The sequence below is a fragment of the Thamnophis sirtalis genome, unplaced genomic scaffold, assembly GCF_051295495.1.
Source record: "Thamnophis sirtalis isolate CommonGarterSnake01/CBP01778 unplaced genomic scaffold, rThaSir2_p1.2 scaffold_6, whole genome shotgun sequence".
Taxonomy (NCBI): Eukaryota; Metazoa; Chordata; class Lepidosauria; order Squamata; family Natricidae; genus Thamnophis; species Thamnophis sirtalis.
In genome coordinates, this window is record NW_028261386.1 from 112,241,073 (window position 1) to 112,253,205 (window position 12,133).

At 42.8% G+C, this 12,133-nt stretch overlaps 1 protein-coding gene across 1 annotated transcript in view; it reads right to left on the bottom strand.

Moving 5' to 3' along the window:
• FHL5 (four and a half LIM domains 5) overlaps positions 1-10,299 on the bottom strand; it is a 29,597-nt gene extending 19,298 nt beyond the window's left edge. Inside the window, exon 1 of the mRNA XM_014066080.2 lies at positions 10,109-10,299. The gene's annotated coding sequence lies outside the window, so the exon portion shown is untranslated. The remainder of the gene's footprint in view (positions 1-10,108) is intronic.
• Positions 10,300-12,133: the final 1,834 nt, after the last annotated feature.

Here is a 12,133-nt window from a genome sequence, read left to right on the forward strand (position 1 = left end):
ATGACCTGAGTAATGGGCTGTGTGGTGACCTCCTGAGCTCTATTGTAGTGGTATCCTGAATCCTCTGCTGCAACCTCCTGGGGGGTTGGCTGCATTGTAACATTCTGAGCCTTTGTGTTGTAACCTCCTGAGTTCTGTGATGTAATGTCCTGAGCAGATGGCTGAGGTGTAACATCCCAAGCTTTGGTTTGGCTCTGAGTTTGTGGTCTGGCCTTGTGTTCATGGTGTGTGTCAGTTTGCTTTGTGTGTGGGTTGGAGCGGGGTGCAGCAGTTGGTGATGCCGCCATGGTTTGGCTTCATTTGGTCTATGGGATGGGTTTGGGTTTGAGTCTGGTGAGGGTGATTGGTGGTTGCCTCCTGTATTGTTCTTGGTCCGGTGTCAGTTTTCGTGTCTGGGACTCATTTGTTGATTAGGGCTAGTTTCCAGATGTCAGGAGGTTACAACACAAAGGCTCAGGATGTTACAATGCAGCCAACCCACCCACCCCCCCCGCCAGGCGGTTGCAGCAGAGGACTCAGAATACCACTACAATAGAGCTCAGGAGGTCACCACACAGCCCATTTACCCAGGTCATTACAATACAAAAGAACAATAGGCACACAGCCAGTACCTCAGCCACACAGGATGTTATGAAACAGCTGACTAATCTGCAAACATCAACTCCATCAACTAATCAAGATCTTACAACACAGTCAACCAATCTGCTTGCAGCAACAGACACACACCCCCACCAGTATTTATAGAGGGACGGCAGCTCCGATCACTCTTTGCTCGCACAGGCACGAGGCCAAAGACACCAGCCTGAGGATGACGAGTGGGACCTTGTTGAAACATCACCAAGATACTCTCAATCTTACACAGGAATAATAGCAATAGCAGTAGACTTATATACCGCTTCATAGGCCTTTCAGGCCTCTCTAAGCGGTTTACAGAGAGTCAGCATATTGCCCCCAACAATCTGGGTCCTCATTTTACCCACCTCGGAAGGATGGAAGGCTGAGTCAACCCTGAGCCGGTGAGATTTGAACCGCTGACCTGCTGATCTAGCAGTAGCCGGCAGTGCTGCATTTAACCACTGCGCCACCTTGGCTCTTATTCAGGAAAAGACCTGAATACACCAAAACATGCATACCTGTATCCGTGAAAATTTACGATATATACAATATATATCTCAGATATCAGATATCAGATATAAAATGTGGAATATAAGATCAGTTTTACTCAAACCAGTCTGGGCTCCCCACAGAACTACTTGGACTATATAAATGGCTGATGACTTCATGTAGATTACGCCAATTTGTCAGTCAGACAGAAAGGTGGTGGGAACAGCAACCCATAGAGCTAGAAAGAAGGTTGTATACTGGTCATGGAAGGTACATTTAAAATATGTAATTAAGTGATATTTTTCCTGTCACAGAAAAACATATACAGTATGTCAGTACTGACCAAAGCCCTTTTCAGTCACACTGTTTGTCGTTAATGCTGCCAATATTTTCTTTTGCTTCCATAGATTAGACTATCCTAGAGTGACTTGCATGGAAGTAGAATGAAATGAAATAACAGAGCTAACAATATGATGTGATGAGGAAAACACCAATGCATGACACATGGGGCTGCCCTTGAAGAGCATCCGGCGGCTTCAGCTAGTCCAGAATGCGGCCGCGCGAGTGATTGTGGGTGCACCTCGGTTCACCCACATAACACCTATCCTCCGCGAGCTGCACTGGCTACCTGTTGATCTCCGTGTGCGCTTCAAGGTGCTTCTTACCACCTACAAAGCCCTTCATGGTAGTGGATCTGCATACTTGGGAGACCGCCTCCTGCCAATCACCTCCTCTTGACCCATAAGATCTCACAGATTAGGCCTCCTCCGAGTGCCATCTGCCAGCCAGTGCCGGCTGGCAACTACGCAGAGGAGAGCCTTTTCAGTAGCAGCTCCGACCCTCTGGAACGATCTCTCTGTGGAGATTCGTACCCTCACCACCCTTCAGACCTTCCGCACAGCCCTCAAGATCTGGCTATCCCGTCAGGCCTGGGGGTAAAGAGTATAATCCGCCCCCACCCGAATGTTGAATGAATGTTGCTCGATTTTAATTATACATTGTGTCTATATGTTATTGTATGTTTTCCCCCTCCCATACAAGTTGTTAGCCGCCCTGAGTCCCCTCAGGGAAAAGGGCGGCCTATAAATAAACTCAACTACAACTACAACTACTACAGAACTATAAACCACAACAACTGAGATCTGAAAAAAAGTTTTGTATGGTATTTTAACAACAAAACTGGATCTCTGTGCTTCTAGCCACTCCGAGCAGAGTGAGCCTGGATTAAGGGTTTGCAAAAAATTGTAAGGGGAAAAATATCTCTCATGAATAACTTATTACTTTCGTATATGGCAAGAAAAGCTCCTATCTTTATATCAACAGAGAAGTTATCAACCAAATTCAAACTTTGAAGCTGCTGCTGCATTCTTTTTTCACTCCAATCTATATTCCTTCAATATTGCAAGTATTATTAAAATGACCCCTTTTTTACACACTATCCTAAGGGTGTCAAATTTGCAGCCCATGGCCCAGATATGTCACGTCCTGGCCACGCTAGAGGTGGGTTGCTCCCAGTTTGTCCCGGTTCAACCGAACTGGTAGTGGTGGGGGTGGGAGGCTCAGTCCACCCACCTGGATGCTTCTGTGCATGTGCAGAAGCATTGCACATGTGTGCTCGCGCTCGCACAAGCAAACGGATAGTAAACTGGTTAACAACCCACCACTGGCCCACACCTACCCTGTTTTAGCAAAGGGGAGAAAAAGTTGCGATACATCATGTGATGACAACATGACTCCGTGAATTTGATACCCCTGCACTACCCTGTTCCTGACATTTTTACATATTCTAGCTTCTGCTTCCTTCTTCAGTATCCTATGAAATTAAACTACAACACTAAAGAGTACCTTTTTATCATCCTCGGTTTTTAGCTTGCTGTGTTTTCTGTTGCTAGCACAGAAATATGATTTTAAACAGAAAAAAAGCAATTCTTAACTAAGAAAACTAAGTTATCTGCCTTTGCAGATATTTTTTCAGCTTTCACACACCACAATGACAACAGATTGAGAGACAAATTCATTCTATCCATATTGAGATAAAAAAAAAATTAAATGTCAAGGGTATGAAATATCAATAAAAAAATTAGAACAAACATCACATGGGAACATCACATGGGAAACATCATCCCGGAGTCCTTCGGGATTGGGCGGCCTATAAATTTATTAAACAGTTAAATAGTTAAGTGACATGTCAGATTCCCCCCCCCCCCATAATAATACTGTATATTAACATCTAGGTTTATATTTCCTTATTTTATCCCTCATTTTTTGTGGAAGGTGGATGGGCAAAAACACCAACCCACCTGACTCTTAGTTCTGAGAAAATTCCATTTAGGCATGAAGTTTGTTGATTTAATACTTTTAAAATATTTATGGTAACCTTTGTTTGATCTTGCATCCTTTTAAAATTCTTTAAGTGTCAGATTACCCAGGAATTTTTTAAAAATAGTACCACATTAATCTCTTTCAGTTAACATGACAGTCTCCTGGCTATAAGCTTGGTTTTACATTTGTAAGCAAAAATATGCTTCGTTGGAACACCAGAATTGTTCCACAAGACTAAATCAACCAAATACAGCATGATCCATACCAGGGGTGGGTTTCTACCAGTCCTTGCTGGTCCTTGCGGACCGGTTGGTCGGTGAACCCAGAAGTAATTAACTTCCGGGAACACTGGCAATGTTCCCTCTAAGGTGCGCGACTGCGCTGCTCTTTACCGTCAGTCGCCCCGTTTTCAGCAAAGCAAGCACGGGGAAGTCCTTTGCAGGCGGCTAGAACTGGCCACCTGCAAAGGACCTCCCCAGACTTGTTTTGTTGAGCACTGGGCGACTGATGGTAGTTTGCGCCGGCCATGTTCAGCAAAGCAAGCCCGGGGAGATCCTTTGTGGGCGGCCAGTCCTAGCCGCTTGCGCCTGGTGCTGCGGCTGAAGTGAAGCTCCAAAGCCCCCACTGCCACTAAAATAACTGCTGCTGCCTCCTCTTCCTCCTCCTCCTCCTCCTCCTCCTCCTCCAACAGCACCACCACAGTTGCTGCCCGACACTGTGGCTGAGGTGAAGCCGCCAAAGCTCCTGCCGGCACCCCTACCCATGGCAGCAGTGCCCCCCCTTCGCTCGGAGCACCTGAGCTGGGCATCGCATTACCCCTGCCCCCTCCTCCTCCACCGTGCTTTTGAGGAGCCATGATGCCGCGGAAGCCAGTAGGAAGGCAGCAGGGGGGGGGGGGCGGGAGCAGGAAAAAACAGCCTCATGGCTTCTCAAAAGCACGGCGGAGCAGGAGGAGGTGGCAGGGATAACACGGAGCCCAGTTCAGGTGCTCCGAGTGGAGGGGGAGGTGCCGCCGCTGCTGCCACAGGCGGGGGCGCCAACAGGAGCTTGGTGGCTTCATCTCAGCCGCAGCACTGGGCAGCAAATGTGGTGGTGCTGTTGGAGGAGGAGCAGGAGGCAGCAGCAGTTATTCTGATGGTGACAGGGGCTTGTTGGCATCTTCAGCGGCAGCCCTGCCCCCTGTGAAAAAACCGAAGATGGAGCAGATCCGCGCAGATGATGTCGCCGCAACATGACTGGAGGAGGAATTCTGGGAGTTGAAGTCCACAAGTCTTAAAGCTGTCAGGTTTGAAGACCCCCTGGGTTTTTTCCCCTAAAGGGTTAGGGGTGCAAGGGTCTTGTAACTTGACAGCTTTAAGACGTGCATGCTTCAATGCCAGAGTTTCTGAATAGCTACTTGGACCAACCCAAGTACTAATTCATAATTTCATATCCGGTCACATGGGCGACAAGCCACTCCCATCCGGTCGCATGGGTGGCAAGCCACTCCCAAAAAGGAGGCCACACCCACAGAGTAGGTTCGAACAATTTTTTAAACCCACCACTCATCCATACCTAAAATGGAAGAGTTAGGTTCTTTCAATTTTTAAAAAACTATTTATTTTAAATATTTGATTTCTAGTTTTACTAATCACAAGAGACTGCTTTTGGTTATCCTATTCATTTCTCTCTCTCTCTCTCTCTCTTTTTTTTACATAAGAAAAACCTATCAGGAATGATGGGAATATGCAATAGATTTAAAAATCCTGAATTTGAAGCGCAGGGATTGCAACCTAAAAGGCACATCCGGGAAGCTCTCTGGAGGATTTTCAAGCTTGACAGAAGTAAAAAATAAAAATAAAAAGTTTTTTTCAAAATGATGGGGGTATGGGAAAGGACTTATAGAGTTCCTTTCTTTTTCTCCAAAGAGCTTCAGGAGCATGCTTCTCATGATTAAACTACTTGGGAATCCCTTCTACGAAACGGGGCTGCTGTGCAGAAGTTGAATAACAAGAGAGGGACTGGGAAATACAGGTAGTCCTCAACTTATGACCACAATTGAGCCCCAAATTTCTGTTGCTAAGCGAGACATTTGTTAAGCGATTTTTGCCCCATTTTACAACCTTTCTTGCCACAATGGTTAAGTGGATCACTGTGGTTGTTAAGTTAGTCACACAGTGAATCTAGCTTCCCTATTGACTTTACTTGTCACACTTTCAAAAAAGAGTGATCCTGTGACGGTCATCAAACCGTCATAAGTATGAGTCAATTGCCAAGCGGCTGAATTTTGATCACATGACCTTGGGGATGCTGCAACCACCATGTGTGAAAAACGGTCATAAGTCGCTTTTCCCAGTGCCACTGTGACTTCAAACAGTCACTAAACAAATTGTTGTAAGTCAAGGACTACTTGTACTGCTGACTCTACCATTTGTGATGAAATAGCCTCTTACATTTCAGAACTTCAGCGCTTACTTGAACTTGGGGCAAAAAAGAGCTCAATTCTAATTCTAATTACAAAAAATGAAAGTAGCAGTTTTAGCACAGTAATGCAGTGCCACAAATATATGATATGGATGCAACCATAATAAATTGCAGAATAGAAAACAGAAGGCATCTGCTGATGTCCAGGTACGATTCTTGGTCCTAGCTCGTTTTTCTCATTGAGACATTTTTAAATTTAAAATATTAGCCTGTCTCTAATATATGCGGTTTCTGAAAGTCAAAACATGGATTCTTTCTGTTTTAAAAAAAAGTCTGAAACCATTACATATGGTTTACAGCAACATATTGAAGAGCAAGCCATGAGATCTTCTCGAGATATGATTACAGTCCATCAATAAGTGAAGTTACATTGATGGATCTGTTTATTTGATAAATTGACCATAATTATTGACCATAACATAATTTTTAAAACGATTTAAGTAATCTGGTCCAAAGGCTAATGGAAATAACTACCTTGCTGAAGCTAAGGAGGTTTGCATGCTGTGAAATTTGATGTATTATTTCAAGCTTAGGCAATAGATAGATACATAGATGTGGCTATGTCAAGAAGAAGGGCTTGCAACAAAGTGAAAAATATTATATTTTGGAATAGGTCCCTATTTCTGGCTCGACTGGTTGCACAAATTCAGAAGCAGATTCCAGTATTGGGGAATTGACGTGGTTAATTGTTAACAATTGGAATCAGATGTGAGAAATTCCAGCTTGTACCTTTGCTTCTCCCTAAAGCAACATATTGAAGAGCAAGCCATGAGATCTTCTCGAGATATGATTACACTCCATCAATAAGTGAAGTTACATGGATGGAGCCAAGGTGGTGCAGTGGTTAGAGTGCTGTACTGCAGCCACTTCAGCTGACTGCTATCTGCAGTTCGGCAGTTCAAATCTCACCGGCTCAAGGTTGACTCAGCCTTCCATCCTTCCGAGGTGGGTGAAATGAGGACCCAGACTGTGGGGGCGATATGCTGACTCTGTAAACCGCTTAGAGAGGGCTGAAAGCCCTATGAAGCGGTATATAAGTCTAACTGCTATTGCTATTGCTATCTGTTTATTTGATAAATTTATAGACCCACCTACTACATAGATGACTGGATTTCAGGGAGTGGTGGGCCTGTTCTGTGGATTCTCAGAGCGTGTGAAATTCCCAGGCAGAGAGAGATACATATGGTCCAATTTGAAGATACTTTATTAAAGTAGTGTTTTGTTTGCTTCATCAGAAACCTTTGGAGCAGTGATTCCCAAACTTTTTCAGTCCACTGCCCTCTTGGTGCTACAAACTGATCCTCAGTGCCCCCCACCCAGTGGTGGAATTCAATTTTTTTACTACCGGTTATGTGGGCGTGGCTTGGTGGGCGTGGCTGGGGGGGGGGTCATGTGATTGGGCGGTTTGCATGACGGAAGGAAGATAGTAACAGTAAAATTCAAAACTGCAACAATTAATTGCACATTTATTCAAAATCCAATTTAAAAACCTTTTTAGTTAATGTTAATTCAACAAAATTGTTGAACATGATCCAGTGATACCAGGTTTTCAAAGTCTGATAGTCATTTATCAAGAACCTTAGTAACTAGTAACTTAGTAAACTCAGTAAAATTTAGTAACTATTTCACTGTTCAATAAATTCTTAATGTGATGGATGGGCTCGCTGAAGTGATACCAGTTTCCCAATGTCTGGTTTTAAATCACTTAGCAGGAGTCTTAAATCACCATGTTCAGTAATCTGGAGTCGATTTCTTTGTTTGGAGAGAAGTTGGATGACCACACTGAAGCCACGTTCCACCAAATATGATGTTGGAAATGCAACAAGGAGCTTCTTAACCACTCTCCATAGTGCAGAATAGTGATCAGAATTTTCTTTCTGTAACCAAAACTCTTGGTACGATTTCTTAAACTTTGGCTTCAGCTCAATGTCATTTTGCAGCTCTATGAGATGTTCCTCCACTACCCCATCTTCCTCAGTATCTGAAAATGGATTTATCCCCCAATCTGGAATTTCCATCAAAAAAAGATCCTGATATCATTCAGATATCTAAGTCTTAGAATGTCAGAGAAACAACTTTAGCTGGATAGTCACATCCCTGCAATAACATCAATGTAATTTTCAGTTTCATTAATTTCCACAATATCAACACTAGCTTTTCTACTAACCCCCTCCAAACCATCTGCATAGTCTTTAAGATTTGGTGATCTAAATATCAAAAACGGTTGACTCACACCACACATCTAAGCAAAACTGAAGTATAATCTATTTTCCCTTTTTAAAAAAATATATCTCAATTTTAAGATTTGTATTTCTGTTTTTATCCAGTTCCCATCCAAAAATGGCAAGAAACTCTGGTGTCAGAGTTTTATAAGCTTTAGAATAAATGAGCTGGAAGGGACCTTGGGGGTCTTCTGGTCCAGCCCCCTGCTCAAGCAGGAGAACCTATACCAGAGGTCTTCAAACTTGGCAACTTTAAGATTTGTGGACTTCAACTCCCAGAATTCTCCAGACAGCTATGAACTTCAACTCCCCGCTATGCTGGCTGGAGAATTGTGGGAGTTGAAGTCCACAAGTCTTAAAGTTGTCAAGTTTGGGGACTCCTAACCTATACTATAGTAGTATATACATATAGTATATTATACCTATATCAAAGAAAGCTCCCGTGAGTTTAACAACACCTGTATTTCCAAGGCTAGAAACAGAAGATTGCAATGCGAGCTCACGCCTGCTGGTAATCCAAACCTCCCTAGCCAAAATCCACACCACCAAAAGGGAGTGACCACACTTCAGCTCATCACCCCCTCCCCCCAGTTACTTTTATCCAGCAGCGTCTCCATGCAAAGGAAAAGGATGGCACGAAATATGTGACCGTTTTTTAAACCAGTGGCAAAGAGCTCTCTCGCAAGCTCAACTAGAATTCGATTGGTGGGGTTTCCCCCCCTAACAACACCGTGCACAATCTTCCTGCCCACTGACCATTTAAAAGAAAAAAGCCAAGATGGTCGGTTAAGATGCCAGCGGTGTTGGGGGGCGGGTGATTGAAGTGGTGCGTGCCCCTCTCCTGGGAGGAAGGTGGTGATTGGAGGGGAGGGTGGTGACGTTGCTTAAAGGGAAACCCGTAGCTATTTCCAGGTTTGTTTGGGTAATTTCGTCCTTCTGCCCACGCCTTTAAACAGCCCATCTTCTGCTCGGCAAGTTTCTCCTTTCCATCTGAGAATTAGCTAAGGGGAAGCTACCAACCTAGGGGCATGCTGTCTGCAGCCAACACAATACACAATCTTTTTTTCCTCGCCCTCTTAGTGCCCCCCTGCTGCCCCCCTTGCCTCTTAGAGCGCCCCCTAAATAATCCCCCCAGGGGCAGTACCGCCCACTTTGGGAACCACTGCTTTAGAGGAACGTAGTGATGTTAAGCTCTTCTATGAAACCCTTATATTTCTTACTGTGAGAACAATGTGCTCTGTAAAACACACTAACCTTATACTTTCCTCCTCATAAATAAATAATATCTCTCTCTCCTATACCTACCTGAGCATTGCTCACCCTTTTATAGCCCTTACTTTACTTGAACTTTGCATCTTATGCCATTTACTCCACTGTACTGTAAGAATTATCTTATTTAGCAATATATCACACAAGGGTGGTAGATCCCTTTTGGTAGCAGTAAATAATTCGTTAGGAATTTATTTAATGTCTCAAGGGACTTACACTCTTGTTAAAAATGTTGTATTTATAACTGCACAGAATACTGTTTTTATTGTATAAGTTGGTCAAAGACCATCATATTTATTTATGAATAAGCACATACATAATAGAATATGACTTCTAACTGCAGATTAACACAAATTTTAACACACGATCAACTTACAATTTGCAGCATTATTCCTTATTCAATTTTCTGGATATGTTCCCATTCCATAGTTTTTCTCAGAACAAATAAAACTTCTGAAGCATATAACATTAATTAGTCCTTCCAGTGCATAACATGCACACTTCTTTAAAAGTGAACTTTTTTTTATATAAACGTTTTTCCACTATCCACATAGTGAACATTAATCGAGACATTTTGTCAATAGGATTACAGGAATAAAAGGAACTAAAGTTATACACTGTGGTTCATAAGGGGCAGCTATGGGAGGAGATACTTAGTACAGATTTGATTAATATTTTGAAATCAGGCAAAAATTGATTAGAAAAGAAAAACTTGTCGCAATACTCACCTTTTTTTAAACAGTTGCTTCTTGTTATCTTTGGACCTGAGAACAACAACAACAAAAATCTTGAAGAAACAAGCCCCAACCGCCAGCCGTTTTTCTTCTGCAAGACTCTCTTGGTTTTGGAAAAAGCAGCCAAGGTCACTGTTTCCTTTAGATCTCAAACAGCTGACTCCCTTCCTATTTGTCATTACACACAGCTTGCAAATTGGACTGCAAATCCATGTAGGAGGGTCTTAAACAGGCTTATATTTCAGAAGCAGGGAGGAGACATTTCAAAGATTTAGGCATTTTGAGGAACCACAATTGGCAAAATAACTTGTCCTGTATTTTCCATATAAAATAACTGATCATGTGGAACAGTCATTTACTAAGTCACAGTTGGCTGGTTACATGGTATTGAATTAAGCAAAAACCAAACCAGCTACATGGTGGCTTAGTAAAATGTATGAAATTAGTCACTGACTTATATAAGGTGCCAATAGCAGTAATAATAGTAATAGCAGTAGACTTATATACCGCTTCATAGGGCTTTCAGCCCTCTCTAAGCGGTTTACAGAGAGTCAGCATATTGCCCCCAACAATCTGGGTCCTCATTTTACCCACCTCGGAAGGATGGAAGGCTGAGTCAACCCTGAGCCGGTGAGATTTGAACCGCTGAACTGCTGATCTAGCAGTAGCCTGCAGTGCTGCATTTAACCACTGTGCCACCTTGGCTCAATCCAAACTGGGCCATTTTTCCATAAATTCTAGCTTCTGGATGGCCATGAAACTTGGCTTTTCAGAATACCATTTTCCTTTGGTAGCATTTTGATCAAGGTCACCTAGGTGCCATCTCTGTCTCAGTTGGATCCAACAGTTCAGATTACAACTCTCCATTTCAAGCAAGGTGTTTGAAATGTGTTGGGGCACCCGAAGTTGGAAAATATAAGGAAATGATTAGAAGAGATAACTGAGCAAAGGATAGAGCTGAAGCCGGAATTGTTCCTCCTGGGAATCTTTGATGGGAAAATGGAGAAAAAACTACAATACATAATATTACACATATTAACTGCAGGTAGAATTGTACGAGCACAGAATTGGAAACAAACAGATACACACACACCCAGACCCGATTATAAAAGGGAAAATTTATGAATATGCAGAAATGGATATACTATCTATGGAAATGAAGGAGAGGAAAGAAACAATACTATCAAATTTGGAATAGATGGTCTTCCTGGCTTGAGAGTAAATGTAAAACAAGATATAAATGGTAAAAGTATAATATATATAGAGTATTTAAATATGGATATAACTTAGGATAGTGATATAGAGATAGAATTATTTTTTTGTAAATAGGATTATTATGAAAAACCGTGGCACGACAAAACTGCGCTCGACTAAGCCGCGCCCGATTAAACCGCGTCACTGATGTCATCAACAGGGTGACAACAGCGAGCGCGGAGAAAGAAGGGCGCTTTAAATAGCGCTTTGAAAGCAAGCCGATTTAACTTAAGGTAAGGGTTAGGTTTAGGGTTAGGTTAAGGGTTAGGGTTAGGTTTAGGGTTAGGTTAAGGGTTAGGGTTAGGTTAAGGGTTAGGATTAGGTTTAGGGTTAGGTTAAGGGTTAGGTTTAGGGTTAGGTTTAGGATTAGGTTTAGGGGGGTTAGGTTTAGGTTTAGGGGTTAATTTTAGGTTTAGCATTTACAGCGTGCTTCTGTCTCCGCGCTGTTGTCACCCTGTTGATGACGTCAGCTACGCGGTTTCATCGAGCGCGCTTTAGTCGAATGCGGTTTTGTGGTGGAACCATGAAAAACATGTATACCGATATGGAAAAGCTGTTACAAGTGTAAATGTGTTTTGTATTTTGGAAAATGTAATAAATAGTATTTTTTAAAAAAGGAAATGTGTTGGGGCACTACAGAGGTGATATTCAGCCGGTTCTCTCCAGTTCAGGTGAACTGGTAGTGGCGGTTCCGGGAGGCTTTGCCCACCTGCCCTGATGTAATGCACAATTTTCTGTAGTGTGTATACACAGGTGGTCCGTATG